This window comes from Cavia porcellus, unplaced genomic scaffold, assembly GCF_034190915.1.
Source record: "Cavia porcellus strain 051 isolate PalLab524CR breed Dunkin Hartley unplaced genomic scaffold, mCavPor4.1 scaffold_17, whole genome shotgun sequence".
In the NCBI taxonomy this organism is placed as follows: domain Eukaryota; kingdom Metazoa; phylum Chordata; class Mammalia; order Rodentia; family Caviidae; genus Cavia; species Cavia porcellus.
The window spans coordinates 4,593,154-4,613,101 of NW_026947500.1; the positions used below are offsets into that span (position 1 = coordinate 4,593,154).

Here is a 19,948-nt window from a genome sequence, read left to right on the forward strand (position 1 = left end):
CAGGAGGATAGCCACAAGTTTGAGGCCAATCGAGTTAGATAGTGATTTCAACGCCAGCCTGATCTATATAGTGAGATCCTGTCTCAGAGAAGAAAAAAAAAAAAATAAAAATAAAAAACCCCCAAATTTAAAGACCCAATCCAAAAATGAGCATCTCAAATTAACAGACTCTTCTCAGATGAAGAAGTACAAATAGCAAATAAGTATATGAAAAAATGTTTGACATCACTGATCACACAAGAAATGCAAATGAAAACAGCTTTGAGAATCCATTTCATTCCAGAAAGAATGACTACTGACCAATAACAAATGCTGGTGAGGGGGTGGGAAAAAAGGAACCCTTCTCCACTGCTGGTGGGATTGTAAAATGGTACAATGACTAAAGAAAGCAGTAGGTGATTTCTAAAAAAAAGTAAACTAGAGGTTCCATTTGACAGTTATTCCCCTTTTAAGTATCTTCTCAAAGGAATTAAAAGCATCATACTATAGCAATATATGCATGTTCATATTTATAGCATCACAATTTGTAATAGCTAAATCTTAGAAACAGCCCATATGCCAACCAACAGATGAGCAGATAAATAAAACGTGGTTTTTATACACAGTGGAGATACTAGTCTGCCATAAAGAACAAACTTGAGACACTTTTAGGTAAATGGAAACACCTTGAAATGGAAGCATTTTTTAAAAACAAAACAAAAAAAAGCATTTTTTAAAAAAAATACAAAATTTCAAAAAAAATAGAAAATTAACACTAGTTAATATATTGCATACTGTAATCCTAAAAGCAGTTGTTCAGATTACAAAATTTAGGCATGAAAAATGATCAAACAATAAAAACACAAACTGTTCTTGATGAACTAACAGAGGTTAGTTGTATAGTTATCTATCTTGTGTGTGTGTGTGTGTATGTATGTATATAAACAAATATATATGTATACATATATGCATATAATCTTTTCCCTTATTTCTTTTTTTTTTTTTTTCTCCTATCCAGGTTGCGCTTTCCTTCTGAGCACATTCTTTTCCTTTTATTTTCAAAATACCTATTTTACATTTTGGACTTTACTTACTTACACAATGTAGTATTATTCAGTGATAAACAAAGACAAATTTGAGGCTATTATAGATAAATGGATGCAACTTGTGACTATACTCAAAAGTGAGCTAAATCAGACTTCCATGTGTAAATATCGTATTGTCTGCCTAGCATAAAAAAAAAAAACTGAGAACATAATTTTAAGTGAAACAAATCAGACACACATTAAATATCACATTGTGTCTCTTATGTGAGAAACTCAGAAAGTAAACAAGAACCACAATAGAGGATAAATATTTGGAAGTGGGAAGAAAGTGTTCACGTGGGAAGCAGAATAAGAGAGGGGGGAGGGAAAGGGAAGGAAGGAAATAAGAGATTTAAAAAACAATAGACCCGCCCCTGCACATCTGCCAGCCATTGAAGGTGCTCCCTGCAGGTAACCAGAGTGGGCTGGGAGAAGCAGCAGCCACCCAACCCTCACATGCCCACTGGCCACTGGGGAAGCCTCCTCAGAGTAGACACGTGTTTCGGGAGAAGCCAGCTCTGTGCCCCACCAACTCCCCAGGAACCTGGGCTTAGAGAAACCCAGATGCCTGGTCCATTCCCCTACACTGCAAACAGGTAGCCAATGTGGGAACACCATGGAACCAACTCATCTGCAGGAACCCAGGAAATCAGAAGTTGCATGTCTGAAATTTCTGGGATGATGGCAACAGAACTAAAGAAACAACTTCATGGGGCTGTTAAAAGTAATCAGATCAGATATAAAATCTCAAGTAAAAGAACAAATGACAAAAATAATGCAAGAAATGCTAAGCATATCTAAAGAAAACACAGATGAAAAAAGGAGCATAGGAAAATGCAGGAAACCATAAACAAGAAATATAGGGGAGAATTGGAATGCATGGAACAGATTCAAAGAGATATCTAGGAAATTAAAAACTCCGCTGAAAGATGGCAAAACCACTTGAAAGAAACTTAAGATAGACTTTCAGATCTTGAAGACACGATGGCAGCTAGTAATTGTAAAAAGAAAGATCTCTTTAAAATAACAAGAAACCAGGAAACAACAATTCAATGGCCGCAAGATGACAGAAAGAAAAAGAATTTAAGAATGATAGGTGTCAGTGAAAAAGCAAGAGTCAAACCAAATGGCATAAAAAGACTATTTACAAAAGAAACAGCAGAGAACTTCCCAAGCATGGAAAAAGGATCTGACATACAGATAAGTGAGGCATATAGAACTTCAATTAGCCATAAGCAAAATAAATCTACATCCAGACATATAATAATCAAGATTCCAGAAAGTCAGCACAAGAAACAGAATATTAAAAGCTATTAGAGAAAAGAAACAGATCACCTATAAAGTAAAACCCATCAGAATTACGACAGACTTCTCAACACAAACCATTAAATCAGGAAGATCTTGGAGTGAAGTGTTTCAAATCCTGAAAGAAAACAACTTCCAACCCAGATTGATGTACCCTGAAAAACTATCTTTCAAAATTAATGGCAAAATAAGATATGTGACAAAGAACTGAAGGAATTCATGACCACCAAACCAACACTACAAAGTACTGAAGGACATTCTAGAGAAAGATAATGATGACCACAGTTCCAGGAACAGCAGCAGAGGGGGATCACTGAGAGGGGCAGGCAGCTGAACGGAGGGAAAAAATAGGGAGCCAATGGCAGGAAAATAGCTGGCAGAGACAAACCAGTGCATGTTGGTCATAACCATTAAGGTAGATGGCCTCAGTTCACAAATAAAAACAAACAAAGACAGACAGGATCAAGAAAGAAGACCCATCAATATGCTGAATATAAGAAACACATTTACCTTGAAGGGAAATTCAAAGACTAAAAGTCCAAGGATAGAAAACGATGCTCCATGTGACAGGAAGCCAGAAAAAAGCATAGGTAGCTTGCCTATCAACCACAGAACAGACAAGGAAGATATGGCATTTTTATACAATGGAAAGCTACTCAGCTATAAAGAAGGACAATCCTGAGGCTCTTGTAAGTGAATGGATGGAAACTGACATCATGCTCATGGGTGAAATGATTTGAACTCAGGTGGGTGAACATTGTGTTTCCTCCCTTGTATAAAAACCTAAAGAAGTTAGTGAGAGCCAAAATGTACAATAGATATTGTGAAATGAAAGGTGAAGAAATGTCTAAAACGAGAAGGTGGTAGCCATTGTTAATTCCCTCTTACTTTGTTTTAAAGTCCTGTGTATTATTTTGTTCTGTTAAGTTTTATTCTGTTTTGTTTTGATTGATTATATTTATGTTTGACGGCATGAGCAGCTGTTTTGAAAATAACAAGATATATTATGGAAGCCATTGTTGATTTCCTATTATCTAGTATTGAAGTCCTGTATCACTTTCATGGTTTTGTTCTGATTGATTTATTCTGTTTTCATTTGTTTAATTTTATTATGTCTGATGATATGAGCAGCTATTATGAAGATAACAAGAAGCAGGGTACCCACTGTTGATTTCCTATTATCTTGTTTTGAAGTCCTATAATACTTTCACTGTTTTGTTTTGATTGGCTTCATTCTGTTTCATTTGTTTTGCTTTGCTCTTTAAAATCAAATAAAAAGAAAAGAAAACAATAGAAACAAAGTTTTGTGAAGGTAGAGGGGAGCAAGAATTAAAAGCAAGAGAGGGCAATGGGAAAAAATAAAGAGTTAAGATATATTAAGTGTAGGTACAAATTTCCATGTAATCATTATGTATGTCCAAAATGTACCAATAAAATTTATTCATAAAAATCTGGGTCACACTGAACCATGGAAGCAACTGATGCAGGTTGTTTTGCTCAATATTTCTTACACCATTTAAGCACTGTCATAAACCCTGAAAATTCCACCATAAATTTCATGTACATAAATAAAAGGGATGTTAATGGAAGGTAAGAAGTATACTTGACATTTTTTTAATTCCTATTTTGAACAATAAAATAAAAACTATATTCCTTCTTAGTTACAGATCTACTTTTTGCAGCTAAGAGAATAACATACCATACTAGTGGAAATTCTTGTCTTTCTCAGTATCATACTTCTATTTTTCATTTGAAATCTACTAGGTGGTTTTTTTTTTTCCTTAAAGCTCCCAACTAATGCCTAAAGCTACTGTCCCTTTTCTTGTGTTCACCTAAAAAGAACTAGAATAATTAGACTGGGTTGGTTAATTAATCACATAGGTATCTCCTAAGAAGTTTGCAAGATGACCTTCCCTCAAGTATCACGCATCTATAAGAACTGCTTTCATTTCTCAACATTCTTAATCTGTTATGGTTACTGTCACAAATCACCCTCTGGATTTAAAGATTATCTATAGACTGGAGTTTCACAATAAACGTACATGAATGAGGTAAGGATGCTTAAAGTGGAAGGCAGAGAAAAGTTCTGGGAAATCTGGCCCCAACTTGGCTGACTGGAAGCCAAGTCCAGAGGGCACTGCAGCTGAGAAGCACAAATTAACTAAGGAAGGTGTGCTGACCCAGCAACCCACAGGCCCCCAAATTTTTCTTTTGGGAGAGCGAATTAAAAATTTTTCTTTTGGGGGAGCGAATTACATACATGTCAACAGACCCAAGTTCTCAGTGCAAATTAGATCACCAGTTGAATTGTATTAAAAACTGGTAACAGTTGTACTAAGCCAATCTCATTGCTAGTGGCATTGTTAACAGACAGATCACTCCGAGAAAACATTAGTATTTTTTGGCATAATGATCACACTTTCAAATACGGAGAAAGGACCACACACAAAGTTCACTGCCAAATAAAAGAAACAAACTGAAATGAATAAATGCAAACATCTTCATTTCCATCAACACACAAGTAAGGGCAGGCGTTGGCCTGTTGGCTGCTGACCTTGAGAGAGATCCCGGGGCATTGTGCTACTGGGGAGGGAGTGGGAATGACAGAATCACAGGGCACAGATAGGGTGGGTCTGAATGCAGCCCTGCCTTCTACAGACTGTGGCAACTTCCTTGAACTCTTTAAATCTTGGTTTCCTCATCTAGAAAATAGGGAATATATATAATTTTTAATTGTAAGAGATTTTCCGCTCCCCTTCCTTCAGGCCACACAGATTTTAAGTTTTCTAATATTGGCAGGACTATTACATTTTATAGTATTATATCTACATTAAATGTCATGAGCGCTTTCTTTGCCCCAAAACACTAAGCTTTAGTTGGTGGTGTATCTTGCCATTAATGGTGTCTTTGAATCAAGGGAACACAATAGTAACACCAGCCTTGCTACACGAAAGCAGTCCCTGAGTAAAGCAGCTGACAGTGCCGGCCTGCTAGGTCAGGCTGCACTTGTAGCACGGTCCAGTGAGAGGTCCACAGAACAGCAACTATCTCGGCAAACTATAGACAGTCAGAGAATACAGGCCAGGATAGTAAGGAGTCTGAAAACCATGACATCAGGAGAAATGGTTGAAAAAATCAGGGGTTTTTAGGCTGAACAAAAATGAGAGGCCTGCCAAACACCCTAAGACTGACAAATATAAGAAATATTTCCTCTGAGATTCCAGGGAATAAAACAAGAACACAGTAGTGTGTTTCTGCGACCCTTATCATTTTAACATAAAGGAGAACTTTCCAACACAGTCATCCAACAATGAAAAGGCCTTAGGAAGTGGAGTGTTCCCCAAGCCAGGAGGTGCCCAGCAGTACCCACGTTGCTCTATGTGGGTGCTCTCCGAAGGAGCTTTCCTCTTGGGCTCAGAACATGCATCCTTGCATCCACTTCAGCTGTAGAATTCTGCATCTGACTCTTTTACCTTCAGTCCCAGAACAGTTATCTGGGGACCCCACAACAAAAGCAGCAAAAGGGGAAGGAGAAGATCAATTTATTGAGGTGCTGCATGAAGAGCAAAGATTCAAGTGGTATGGAGAAGACAAATTCAAACTCACATGGCAAGGAGCCAAGCGGTGACATTCCCTAGGATCCACAGAGCAGACATATACTAAACCTAGTGCTCAAGAGTAGGCACAATCCAAGCAGGAGGACTGCCACAAGTCTGCGGCCAGCCTGGGCATACAGTGTACCAAAACAAATTAGAGTAGGCACATCCTGAGTCCTGAGACTCCCAGACAACACCACCAGTCCTTGGGTTCATTCCATCTACAGATTCCTAGCTGAGCCCTTAATTGGGCCATTTAAAATGTGGAGTAGATTTTATGAAGCACAAAATACACTGGTGGGCTCTACATTCTTTCCTTTAGATATAGACAAACTCCTTTATTGTCCCAGTGACATAATTTTTCTTAAATTAATCCTATATCCATGCTTTAAAGAAAAGGCTCTCTCCATACTTCTTGAAAAAGTGCTACAGCCTGAGATTAAAACACATGCATAACTTTGGACTCTGTTTTTTTTTTTATCAGCATTTACTCAAACACTGGTAAAGAATCTACTGTGAACTTTGTTATTCAGCCACACTGTAAAATCCTTTAATCACTTTATCTAAATGTCTCTGAGCAAAGGAGGTAGGTATTATTAACCACACCCAACTGTTGCTTGTCTAGGCACCTTGCTTATTTCAAAATTAGTAATACACTTTGATCAAGTGATGATGAATGGTACAGTAACCAAATGCAAGACCTTATAGTCTCCTTTACCAGAAGATGCTGCTTTGGGGGCTGAGAAATTCACAGATTTTAGTTATTAGTTTAGTAAGTTAGTTAGTTACTTATTGGTTATCTGCTTCCAGCTTCATTTAATCAAGTGTTGCTTAGATATTCTGTATCCACGAACATGTCTCATACCTGATGCCTCTCTAAAATCAGATATAGCTTGGTATCTGAATACGTAATTGGTATTCTCTCTTCCACTACATTTGGCAGTTCTCATGTGTCAGGTGCTGAGATAAGTTTTGAACACAAAGAGCCCACAGGAGGTGACAGTGAACTGAGTATAAACAGAGATTTGGCAGAACACAGGGATGGAAGTATGCAATCTGGAGGTTGGGAAAGGTTGCCCCTAAAAGGGCATGTTGGAAAGGAACCATGATGACCACTCAGGAGTTCACTGGGCACACTGGAATGGGAAGGCTGACTCCAGTAAAATGGAGCAGGTATGGTGGGCTGGAATATATAATCTAAAGAACAATAAACATAACTTTGCATGTTTAAGAAAAAAAAACTAAGGAGCGTAAGGACCATGGTAATTTAAGTATCTGGGACTATCAGGTCAGGCATGTGTTTCTCTATGTAGAAATTACTGTAAGAATCAAGAAGCAAAGGCACCTACACAGGCATACATTTCAGTTTAGTATGTGTGAGAATATTCATAAAAATCAACAACTATCAAGAAAGAAACTGGCCTTGTGTTGGCCACGCTCCATCTTAATAGCAGACTTTTGAATATAGTTTACATTCTTATTTAGTTAGCTCACGGAAAGTACTCAAATATAAGTAAATAGTAGCTGTACATACTGAGAGATGTTGATGTCACCTTCACACTTCAAGTTCCAGTCACAATGCAAGAGTAGACTAGAAATCAGCAGAAGTCGTTTCAAGGCTGTGACACTTATTTGCTTGTATCTCTCTCCCTGATTTGAGTTTATTACCTCCACTCACAAGGAGAGACCCTGAAATAATGTTCATTGAAAACCTCCTATATAAGCCATCTCCTCTGATATTCTATTTCTATGAACACTATCAACTCTGCTCTCTGGTTTTAATGTTTTACTTCTTTGTTTGTGGGCATGCGTGTGTGTGTGTGTGTGTGTGTGTGTGTGTGTAATAGTACACTAATATTCTTGCAAGCCACCTCAAAAGCTTGGAACAGAAACTCATAAAAATGAAATAAAATAAAATTTAACATTTATTTTTCAATAAGTAATAACTAATGTTCATTCATTTAGCATTTACAATGCATCAGACATTGCAGTAGTATATTATTTTATTAGTAGAATATTATTTTATTCTGACAAGAATCCTCTAAAATAAGTACTACTATTATCACCTCCATCACCTTCGTAAGGAAATTGGTCCTTAGAAAAGTCAAACAATTCACTCAAGATCACAACTAATAAGCAAGAGTCTACCAAAAAATTTTGCAACATAACCTATAATCATCTCAGGTTACATTTATTAAACATTTTGAATAGGTAAAACGTTAGAAATGCTAGAAGAAAAAGTAAGACAACCAACAAAATAGATGGCAATATGGTTTATTTAGTCTTAATGTTGCCCTTCAGGACGCTATTGAGAAGAGTCCCACATAGTAACCAGGCCATCAAATTTAAATATGCAGGATTCTCACTTACAGATTCCAGTCATATGAAACATTCAGAATGAAAAGATATAGAGAGACAGAAATAATGGAATAATGGCTGCCTAGGGTTAGGGGGAAAAAAAGAAAGGAGAAGGAATCGTCTTTCTAGAGTAATGAAAACATTTACAATATGGATTATGTAATGATTATACAACTCTGTAAACACACTAAACACTACTTAATCACATACTTTAAAGAGGTTAACTTTGTAAACTGTAAATTGTACAGTGTCAATAAAGATGCTAAAAAACAATCGCCAAGATTCAGTATCAAGTGCTCTCTAGTCACTCTGTGTGCTGCTGTCTTCCAGAATAAACAGGGAATCCAGATGTATGTTAGATGATCCAGCACCCAAGGATAAAATCTTGAAACAATAGCGAGAATAAGGACCATGGCTGTGAAATGGGAGGTTTTCCTTGGAAGAAGTCATCAGCCCCCCACCCCTTTCTCAAATACCATTAGGTAAGTGGTGAACAGTGTCATCTTATGATATTCACCAACCTAGGCTAAAAAGGAAACCTAATTTCACTTATTGTTACTAAGATGTGCTAAATGGGCAGAATGGAATGTTATAAAGAGCCGCAATGGAGTATCCAAGGACCCCAAAAAGGTTCTACTAAAATCTATTAGAACCTGTGGTAATAGTGACTCAGTCACACTGGGCATCACTAGGAGGGCAGAGAAAGAGGTCAACTATTCTAAGTTTCTACTACCTTGATTGTTGCAGTCAAATCATCTCTCCTATAGATAGGCTTAGTATGCTCACTTGTTCTTTTTATACATCAATCCCTTTTAGACCCAACAAGAAGTGTTATTAAGACTTCTGGAAATACTAAAAATCCACCCAAGTGTCTTTCCTTGGATAGATATTCCAAGTATTTAAGTGAGCTACTCTGCATATCTCTTATGAAATCAAATGTCCACCTTCCAACTATCAGCTATAACATGTGGCTAAATGTTAAGCCTCATGTTTCTAAAACACAGTTTCCTAATATAACAGATAAGTACAGCAAAATAATTCTTATCCCAAGTAAAATTATTCTGTCCTTTATAAAGACTGGCTGTGCCTTAACTCTAGCCAATCAGTCCTAATCTATTCTAATTTTTATTATGAAAATAATAAGCTATTATTAAGGAAATCTTAAATTTATTTTTAAAAATCAAGAAAACTAAAAAGCATTCTTAGATCTACTATCTCAAACATTATGAGCTTTATTAGTCTATTAATTTGGGGTATAATTTGTTCTCATGTTTTTTCTCTGTAAAATTATTTCTTTTGCTTTTTGCTAACATACAATTATTTTTAAAAATAAAGAAAACATAAACCACCAGAAAATTCACCTTCAAAATAAACCACTGACCCAGATTATTTTAAGGCAGTGGTCCTCAATCTTCCTGGCACCAGAAATCAGTTTTGCACAAGCCAATTATTCCATGAAATGGAAACCTGAAGAGGGGATGGTATTGGGACAATTCAAGTGCATTACATTTACTGTGCCCTTTATTTCTATTGTTATTATATTGTAATAAAGGGGTCTATGCTAATGTTAATCAGTACCTAGCATCACCACCTCAGCTCAGTCAGAGACACACATTTCCATTAATCCCCTCAAAATATTCCTACTCACTCTGAACCCAATTACACCACTGTTCTTGTCATTCTCTGGAGCGGTTCTGGAAGCCTGCTTTTGTGTCTTCAGTTGTGTAACCTTAGTTTCCTCAATGTCCTGAACTGAATCAAAACTACCTTGATGATCTTTTTGACTTCACGGTAGAGTCACATGATGCCAGATTCAGTGAAGAAAGTGGATGAGGAAACGCCTGCCTTTCCCCTGGATGCGGTCGGCAGCACCTTCACCACAGTTTTGGTTACCTCTTACACAGGCATTCATGAAAGAGCCATTCCAGGACTGCTTCACAAAGTGGCAAGAGTGATGGGATTAGTGTGCTTGAAATGAGGGGGAGTACTTTGAGGGGGACTAATGGCAGTAAGTCTTCTGTAGCAGTAAATTTTCAATTTAAACATTCACCATATATTTTGCTCACCTTTTGTATAATAGTACATCATGCATTTTCTTCTACAATCTGGTATTTGTATCTTCAAATTTTTAATAATATAATGCTTCAATGAACATTTTTCTGTTATATACTCTTACCTAGAAAATTCACATCTATTAACCCTTTCCTATTATGATTTCCTCTACTGATCTGGACAAGACGAAGTGCTTTCCTGTCCATCACAATTTTTATGTTTAACTTATTTTCTTTACTATAGCTCTTTAATATGCCTGAGCTACATTATATTGTTAAAAGTTCTAAACTTACTTGTCACATAAGTGTCTCAGTGTTAGAAAATCTAGTGTTAAGTTACTGCCCACCAGTTTTTAAATGCACATTAACGTTTTTAGAAAAGATACATTTCTCATGTTCTGTTGAGCTTCAAAAACTCCTTAGGACTGACAAAACAGAGCTTTGATTATCACAGGAAGTCATACTGGGCAAGAATGCAAGAACATAAAAACTAAATAATCAAAAGCTACTAGCTTTAGTGATTTTATTAATTTTAACCTTAAATAAAACCTCAAAATTTCCAAGACTAACTTTGGTAAATAGAAGTCAGGATTTGATGCAGTGGGTGTATTCTCCATGTGACCTGGTCAGTTTTATCTAGTGGCTATTGCCAGTCTCTATGGTCACCATTTTATTCACCAACAGAACAGGCAGAAAAGCAGAACACAAGTTCACTGCCCCCATCCCAGTGCAGAAAGGACACAAGGACACGCCTCACTGGATGAGTGAGGGTTAACAGAAGGACCTTTGCTAAGAATGCAGATGTCAGTATTCACAGGGTTGCTTCTCATTAATAATAGAGATCAGATTACATTTTCTTTGAAAAACAAAACTGGGTTTTCCCTTACCACAGCACCCATCTAGGTAATGTACTAGCTGCCCTCACATAGATCAGCTTAACCTTTCTGGGACAGCTCCTCAACCGCAAAGAGGGAAAATCAAGGCAATCAACTGCTTAGTGTTCTCATACAGACAAAGAGCTTAAAACAGTGGCTGCACCGAGAAATGCCTTTTGAGCGCTTGTTATTACCATTGCATTACTGCTCCTTCTAGGACCACCATTTCCACTCCCAGCCCTTCCTGATCATATTTACACTGGGTTCTTTAGAATGAAACAAGGAACCCAAGGGGGTGCAGTCAGCTGAGTTCCAAGAGTGTAATAGGACCTCAGCCTCTGCAATTCTGTTGGGAAGTTAATATTTACATCCATTCTAAAACAGCACACTTCTGGGGTGGATGACCTCATATTATCCCTCACTTTCTGATACATAAGACCTTGAGTGAGCAGGAGTAAAGAAAGGAATCACGGGGTCGGGCACAGAAAAGGCAGGCTTGTTGTAGTCACTGAATGAAGCTGGCAAGACCACCAAGAGCCCACGCCTCCAGACTACCTACAACTTACAACAACGCCAAGACAATGGATATGGGAGTGATCTGAGGTTTGGCTGAAACTCACTGATCAGATTTTTCATGGTTCAGCAGTCAGAAAACCTGCCCCTAATATCCCAACTGCTCCCAGTTACTCATTTCTTTTCTGAGCGTCCTTAACTTGCACTGCCATTCAGTTGTACCAGTGGTTCTGGGGTGGACCAGTTCAAGTTGAGATAGTTTGCCTAAGGATCTGTCTCCAACTTTGAAACTGAGATTCATTTTAAAAGAAAATTGGCATCATATGCCTCAAGGATATGAGCTAGGTTCATAAACCATCTGAGCTATGTGCAACATGCAGAGCATTTTGAATGCCAGTGAGAAAGCTTGTACGATGAAAGTTAATAAGCTCGAAGCTCTGCTTGAAATTCAGTGGTACACAGAATAAGCAAATGTCTATTTCTGCTTCATTTGAGCCAAAACACAAAGATGTAATGATGCCAAACCAGCAAGATGATACCAAGAACCGCTGAGTGTGTTGCAAAGCTACAACTGGGAATAATCTAGCTTTCCTTGGAACATTTTATCTTAAGTTTACAAATCTTAAACATGCTTCTGTTCAGCCTTCTATTTTCTCCTCGTGTTCAGAGAAAACTTTAATGTGTATATCTCTGGGAAAACCCCTAACATCTGTTTTTTTAGGGAATTTCCCTCTTATTCTACTTTTGCCACACTGATTTTATCAGTAGTATTTTGCTTCATTATGACCTCTAGATGAAAAAGCTAAGAATTTCCTAGGAACACAGAAACTGAGAGTTACTGGACAAATGAGTTTTGTGTGAGCTATTTGAAATTTTGCCCATACCCTTTAAGCACTAACTAATAATCAGTAGGTAATCGTCTTAATATTTTTCTTTAAAATCACCAGGCAGCTACAACCAAGTTAACAAGTATCCTCCTTAAAATTTAAATTAATAGCATATAATAATTAATAATCACATAACAGCACATATATATGCAGTAATAGCATATAGATTACATTTAAAACATAGCAAAGATATAGCAATATTTGCATTTCCTAGAAAACTAAACTAGCCTAACATACGTGCTATTAAAGAAGACATCCGCAGAGGTAGGAGTGATGATATAACTGTATAGCTCCCTTTGGGGTACACAATATAATTCTACAATCCTGAAATGCCATGCAGCCATAACTTTACAACTTCAGCATCAGCACAGATAGAAAGTAGGATCCTTAAAGTTTGGCATAAACTTTAAGAGATATTTAAGAGATATTTTTACCCCACAAAAGGACATCACAAAAGAACAAAACCCTTCCTGATACATTGTATTATTTTCCAATGGGAAAAAAATGAGAAAAAATAAAATAGCAAAAGCACAAGCATATTAGCATATCTTAAAACTCAAGTCCATTCCCTTGAACCAAAGCATGCTTTCCATAACATAAAATCATGAGCTGTACTTTATAAAGTGCTGCAAACTTTAAGGCTTCATCAAACTGAACCACTCTTATAGAACAATTTCATGTGATTATCTTGTTGGTAAATTAACAAAGGCAAAATTGCTCTCTAAATCTTTAAGTTAATGTGATTGAAGAAGATAGTTCTCTTGATACTTAATTTTATGGACGGAGTTTCTTTATTACTCTTCACACTGCTTTCATGTTTTATAAGCCACACTCTGTTTTTACATTCTTTTTTTTCTTCCAGGATACTCTATTCTGAGGAGTCTCTTGTGAACAAAAATAATGATACTGAAGAATGGATATCTTTCTGCTGAACCCACCTGTACACTCTGCCCAAATGGACTGTTATGTAGGTATTTTATGAGACATTCAAGAAAAGTGCCAGAGTTTCCAGGAGATTAAACTGATACGCTGATTCATTGTAAGGACAAGGAGTAGGCCCAAGAGACACCCGCACATCAGACGGTAAGCCAAGCTGGTGAGACAGAACAGGGCCAACCACGGCGCAGCACGCTGCTGCCTAATGTCCAAGAAAATAAAGCCAGTCGGTATAAAATCGTTCTCACACCCAGAAAGTTTAATGGAAGGACACGAAGGAAGGAATTCCAAAAACAGGAACTGAAAATGCTTACAAACACACACAAACTTCTGCAACTATAAATTCAACAGCAACGAGTCTGTCTTCCCTTTTGGCTCCCACTTGCATTACTGTCAAACAATGTCCACGTTACAGAGAGAACCACAAACCCTCATCTCTGCAGGATCCATAAACTCACACTGTCTTCTAAAGGAACACGGCAGCAGCAACCATTCTCCTGCCTGTCATAAGCACAGAAAGAAAATCTGACAAATGCAAGAGAAAGTTCACAGTGTTACTTACTAACCTCGTGCCCCTGTGAAAGCAGTGCCTTCATATTGAGGTAATGAAAGAATCCTCACTAGGAGACACTTCTCCCCAGCAGCTGATGTCCAGGTGGGAGGGGAGGGGACTGATTACTCTAAGAATCCACATAAACTGGGGAGGCCAGCCTGTTCCCAAGCTCAGTTTTGGCCTCCTCCCCAAAGGCAACTTCAGTCAGCCAAGCCCACAGAAAACGTCAGCCTATAAGCTTCAGTAATGAACCTGAAACCACTCCCCGTTTGTTAAATAGACAGACTGCAGAGAGAAATAAAATCCACACACAGAAGAGCTAAAGATCGGGCTTCATTTTTGAACTTGATTCTCAAGAAAACCATAACACAAACTTCAACAAAGAGAGCTCTCACTCCCTCCTCTCTGCAGACACTATTAAACTGACTGATTCATTTTAAACAAGGGGAATACAGTCGGCCCTCTATTACAGCCATGAAACGACTTTTACATTGCTGCCCAAGTGAGGTGGGGGGTCATGGAACATACAGCAGTGTAATTTCACGCTGCATAAGGCAGACATAGGAAGTTATTGTTTCTGAGAATTAAACTCACATACTACCACTACTTTCAGGCTTTTAAACAGCCTTAAAACCTCATTAATCACTAAAATTGAAAAATTAACATAAATTCAAATGGCAATTTGATGAAAGAAACTTCTAACTTCTAATCCTGACTTGTGTCTGTAAATCTTTAAAATCGTAATTCTGGTCCATCACTTACAGTAAAGAGACATTTCTAAGATATTCTTACAAACATATTTTAAAATGGATCTTCTAGGAGCCAGGGATTTAGCTCAGTGGCTTAAGTGCCTGCCTGGCTAGTGTGAGGTCATAAGTTCGATTTCCCGTACAAAAAAAAAAACAAAAGGATCTTCTAAAATAATATCATCCTAAAATATTATACACTATGGTTGCAATTTAAGGAATTGAAATATAATTTTCTTTCTAAAAAAACTTCAGGCAATTAAATCCTAAAGCATAATCAATAAGTTCCAGAATATTGCTTATGAAAGAATAAGAATTCATGCTTGAGTAAAAATCCATGCTTGGCTCTTTATCATAATATGCTCACATTAGATACAATTTTACCTAATTTTTCTGCTCTAAGAACAGACTTATTCAATGACTTATTTCCATGTTTTCTGTTTTATTAAAGTAAGATCTATTTTAATATAATAGTTCAGGTTTCCTTTCTTCAATATTTCTTCTAACTCATAAAATTGGACCAAATATGTCAAGAAAAAAACTTATTCACTTGTTATCAAATAGATTTGCATACATTTCTGGTAAAATTTAAGCTATTCAAAACCTATGAAACATAAACCATTAGCAAATTACCTCAATGTTAGTCATGAAAATTCCAGAGACTATCTCCATGTAACACCCACCCTGCCCACCTCCTGACCAACTCTAGGTCAGGGCTCAACAGTGTCTCAAAGAGTCACTTTAGAAAAAGGTGTAGAGGGACAGCTTGGAGTAGAGGTGGGCGGTGACAATCACAGCAGGGAGACAAGTAGCCTCATGGGCTGACTTAAAAAGGAGCCAGTACCCCACCTGCTGGTAAAACTCAGGGAAGGCTGGAACACTGGCACAAAACTCAAGAGAAATATTAACTACTTGATGTTGTAAGAAAAAACAGAGGTGAATAAATTACAAGAACACACTAAGCTCTCACAAGCAGTATGTGGTTAAAACTTATGAAAAATGTTTGTCATACAAAAGTAGAATATTTCTAGAGGATATGAAAATGTTCATGAAAATGAGAAGTAATTAAATTCAAAACTACCTCTGTTATGTGGATGTGGTTTACTAACATATATGAGGATTTGCATTTCCAACGAAATCCTTTGATAAGTAATATTAGTCTCTTTTTTGTCAAAACAACTACAAGAAATATTCCTGTGAGGTCAGCACAATCTTTGGAATTGAAGAAATACAGATAAATCTCTTACTTAGCTAGAGATTAGTGGGACTGTGTCTATATCAGTAAGTCTCTGTTCCCTGGATTTCTATCTTTATGTCAAAATTAATCCCTTTTTCTCACATTGATTAAATTTACTAAAGTCAAGATCTAATATCAACCCGAATGAAGATGAGCAGCAATTAAGCACTGGACTCCAAATCATACTATACTCTTTAATAAAATCCTAGCACAAATACAAAGGTAATAGTATGTGACTTTCAAGTAAGTCCAAGCCACTTAACTAGAATGAAACTAAAAAGAATAAGGCCAGGTATTATTTATACTCTTGTTATAAGGCAGGAATGGTTCTACAGCGCTTTGTAAGTACTGATTCATCTAAACCTCACCACCCTATTGTTACGCCAGGTTTACACAGGAAAAACTAAGTTGTCTAAGGAAGGGAAAGTACCTTGCCAAGACCACACAGCTAACCACACAGCCCAAGTCATTCCTCCAAACCAAGCACTTTTGGTTTGCTGTACAGTATCTGTGGCGTCAACCAAACTCCAATGGAAAACACTAGAAGAAAAAAATGTCAGTTCTTAATCTGTACAGAATTTTTCTTGTCATTACTCCCAAATAATTACTGTTTAACAGTATAACTGCTATTACACTGTACAATTGTTGTTATAAGGTAAATGAAAATGAAAATGCTATGTAATAAGTATTTACATTGTATAGGAATTATAAGTAATCTAGAGATAACGTAAAGTATTTGGGAGGAGGTATGTAGGTCATGGACAAATATTACACCCTTTTTTTTTTTTTTTTTTTTTTGAGACAGGGTCCCACTAGGTAGTTCAGGGTAGCCTTGAACTTACTGTGTAGTCTCAGCTGGCCTTGAACTCATAATGATCCTCCTGCCTCAGTCCCCCAAGTGCTGGGATTGCAGTTGTATGCCACCATGCCTGGCTCACTTCATTACACATTTTATATAAGGGACTTGGGTATCCATGGATCCTGGTATCCACAGCTCTTGGTGCTGGAGTAGATTCTGGAACCAATGTCTCTGAACACCCAGCAATGTCAGTACCTTGTTCTCCTGAGCCCTAACAGGTCCCTGCCAAGGAAGGAGGAGATATGTAGACTAGGACTGTCCTATGAATAGACCCCACAAAGGCTCCCCAGAAAAGCAGCCATAGAACCCAGACTTGGCACAACTGTTCCAAGGCAAAGTGTGTGCTCAGTATACAAACGGGGAAATGCGGTGTGCATTGGAGGGATGGCCTTTAGAGAGGTGGTGAGGCCAGGGAGCCCCCAGAAGAACCTGCCCTGAGGAAGGCAGGAATGCTGGAATGTCACATCAAGAAGGCAAAGAGAAATCACCAAGAACTTCTAACTCTGAGAGTACCAGAGGAGCATGCTGAAAAGATGAGGAGGAGAATCTAGGGCTTGTTAGATAAGAAGAAATTCATAAGACATCCTAGATAAAGGGAAAAACAGGCACAGTGATATGTTACAATGCCCGCTGTACTGTCTCACACACTGCACCAAAGAGGCCAGGGCAGTAACTCTGGAGCAGCTTGTTCTAGCTCTGCCGTGAGCCAGGTTGGGGCCTGCGACACCCACCACCCAGTGCTTGTTAATGTCCTCTCAGAGCAAGGATCACAAAGAGAGGAGTTGTGCTGGAGGTGGCTTCTGGCTTTGAGAGGCTGGGTTGGAGGCCCAGTGAACTAGTGAGGGAGGGTCTAGCGGGCCTCAAGTCCTGCACCTGGACGTGGGAGGTGGACACCAGAAGTACAGGCTCGGGAGGGGCAGCACAGCTGAGTGTCAGGGGGTACAGACTTCACCCTGGAGAATGCACAACACAGAAGGAAAGGTTAAGGTTTTCAGGCAGTGGGTTTTTTTGACAATCTTAGAATTCAGGATGTAGGTGAGGAAATGCTTATTTTTATTTTTACTAAACTCTAACCAAAATTAAGTATTTTCTTCTATTCAAATGAAGGCAGCCACATGCAACAAAATTGGTTATTTCTGTGATTTGTCACTAACAGAAGTCAAAAATATTATCCTATCTCATTACAGTTGTTGCAAATATCTCAATATCATTTCCATTCAGTATTACTTCAAAATTATAGTAGCTATTAGAACTGCCACTAGATCATGGTTTGTAACACCTTTTAACAAAGGAGGTGTAGTCCAGTATTACATATTTACTGCTTAGTGTATTTATGACTGTATGCCAGTATAACTGTTCTTTGTGATCCTGTGCATTTTAATCTTATTCAATTTTTTGTAGTAAATATTATTATTCTTTTAAGGAATGCATTAGTGTCCTTAGAATGTCAAAGAGATCCCATACTACACAAAGACATGTAGAATATCTGATTTAAGGGTAGGAGAGAAAAGCAACAAAAAGACTGTTTAAAATGGCATTCAGAGAAGGGGGCCTAGTACCAGATGAAACCAGCATTCAGATCTGGGATTCAAACCCAGGACTTCTGACCTGTGTTCTTTCCTACCCCTGACTGCACACCCTAAAATAATAAAAACAGTAAGCCCTTCTTTTGTGTAACGAATGTTACTCCTGCACTTGCTCATTAGTATACATGGTGACCCAGAGTGGGAGAAGCCAGGCACCCCAATCTCCCTTGGTCCTCAGCACGCATTCGATAAGAGTACAGCACTGGGCCAGCCTCAGCACATGAGAACATCTGTCACCCACTCTAACACGAGCAAGGAAAAGCCGGCCCCTGGGACCACACCAGCTAGACCCTCACCCATAGAGGAAGGCACCATTCAACCAGAGCCAAAGGACCGAACCATCCTTGGCTTTGGCTTCTCTTTGCAGACAAGGTTCACAACTGAACAAGATTCTTCACTCAAAGCTCTTTTATTAAGTTTTCATTGGTAATTCAGGGTGAATTCAAAGATTTACAATATATCAACTTTTCAATTTTTCATCATCTATAACTAAAACAGAGCCTTTATTTAAGCAAATAGTTTGAAATTAAATGAGGTTGTGTCACAACAGCTCTCTGTTCTCTCCTCGCTGTGTCCAACAACTATCACTCATTATTTAATCTGTGACACATGCTGCTAGGGCTGTGTTAATGACAATGGCATTTATTGTCTTCCCATCCACTCCCTATTCTGCAACATCTGCCATGGCCTGTGTCTATATATTTTATTTTACTTCTCTTCTTTGCACAGTTATTTCCTTAATTATTACAAATTGCCTTGAAATCCAATCCTCTAAAACGTAACAACATCTTGAAATTTAGTAATCACAAAACATTTAAGCATGTTCTGACTCCCTTTAGATAATTGTAACTTCAAACAGTGGGATGTCAAGCAAATTTTTTCACAAAACTGACCAGATTAACGTTTTTTAAAATAATTTGGTCAGAGTGCTTTGCCCCCTTCCCATATATTGCATGATTCCCTTTTACATAATAATGAGAAGTTAGCTTTCTGTAACTTACCTGACACAATATGCTCTCCTAAAAAGCAAAGAAGAGTCTTTGCTAATATGTTAACATGTGCGCTAAAGTGTAAGCTGTTACATTTACTCACTGACTTAACTTCTAAGTTTTTCTCTACTCTTTTCTCTTTAATAAAGAGACACCGTGAAAACATCACTTACTTTAGTCAAAGTCATCTAAAAAGCTAAAATAATTTTTTTTGTTCTGGGGATCAAACTCACAACCTCATGCTTGCCTAGGTGCTATGCTGCTGAGCTATCTCCTCAGCCTTACAGGAGTAATACTCGTACAAAGAAAGTTCAAAATTGGTTTCTTTTTAGGCTTCAGGAACAGGTGGGCCGGGTCCTCCAGCTGCTGCTGCTCTGCACCAACGTGGCCACT

General features: G+C 37.9%; 1 protein-coding gene across 12 annotated transcripts in view; it reads right to left on the reverse strand.

Moving 5' to 3' along the window:
- Window positions 1-19,948, reverse strand: part of Pld1 (phospholipase D1) — a 233,157-nt gene that overhangs the window by 176,652 nt on the left and 36,557 nt on the right. The window contains exon 1 of one of the 12 annotated variants that reach the window (XM_063227168.1): window positions 14,152-14,460. The exons of 8 other annotated variants lie outside the window; for them this stretch is intronic. The gene's annotated coding sequence lies outside the window, so the exon portion shown is untranslated. Of the gene's footprint in view, window positions 1-14,151; window positions 14,473-19,948 lie in introns of those variants that run through there. 3 more of the 12 variants (XM_063227159.1, XM_063227167.1, XM_063227170.1) reach the window with 3 other exon arrangements.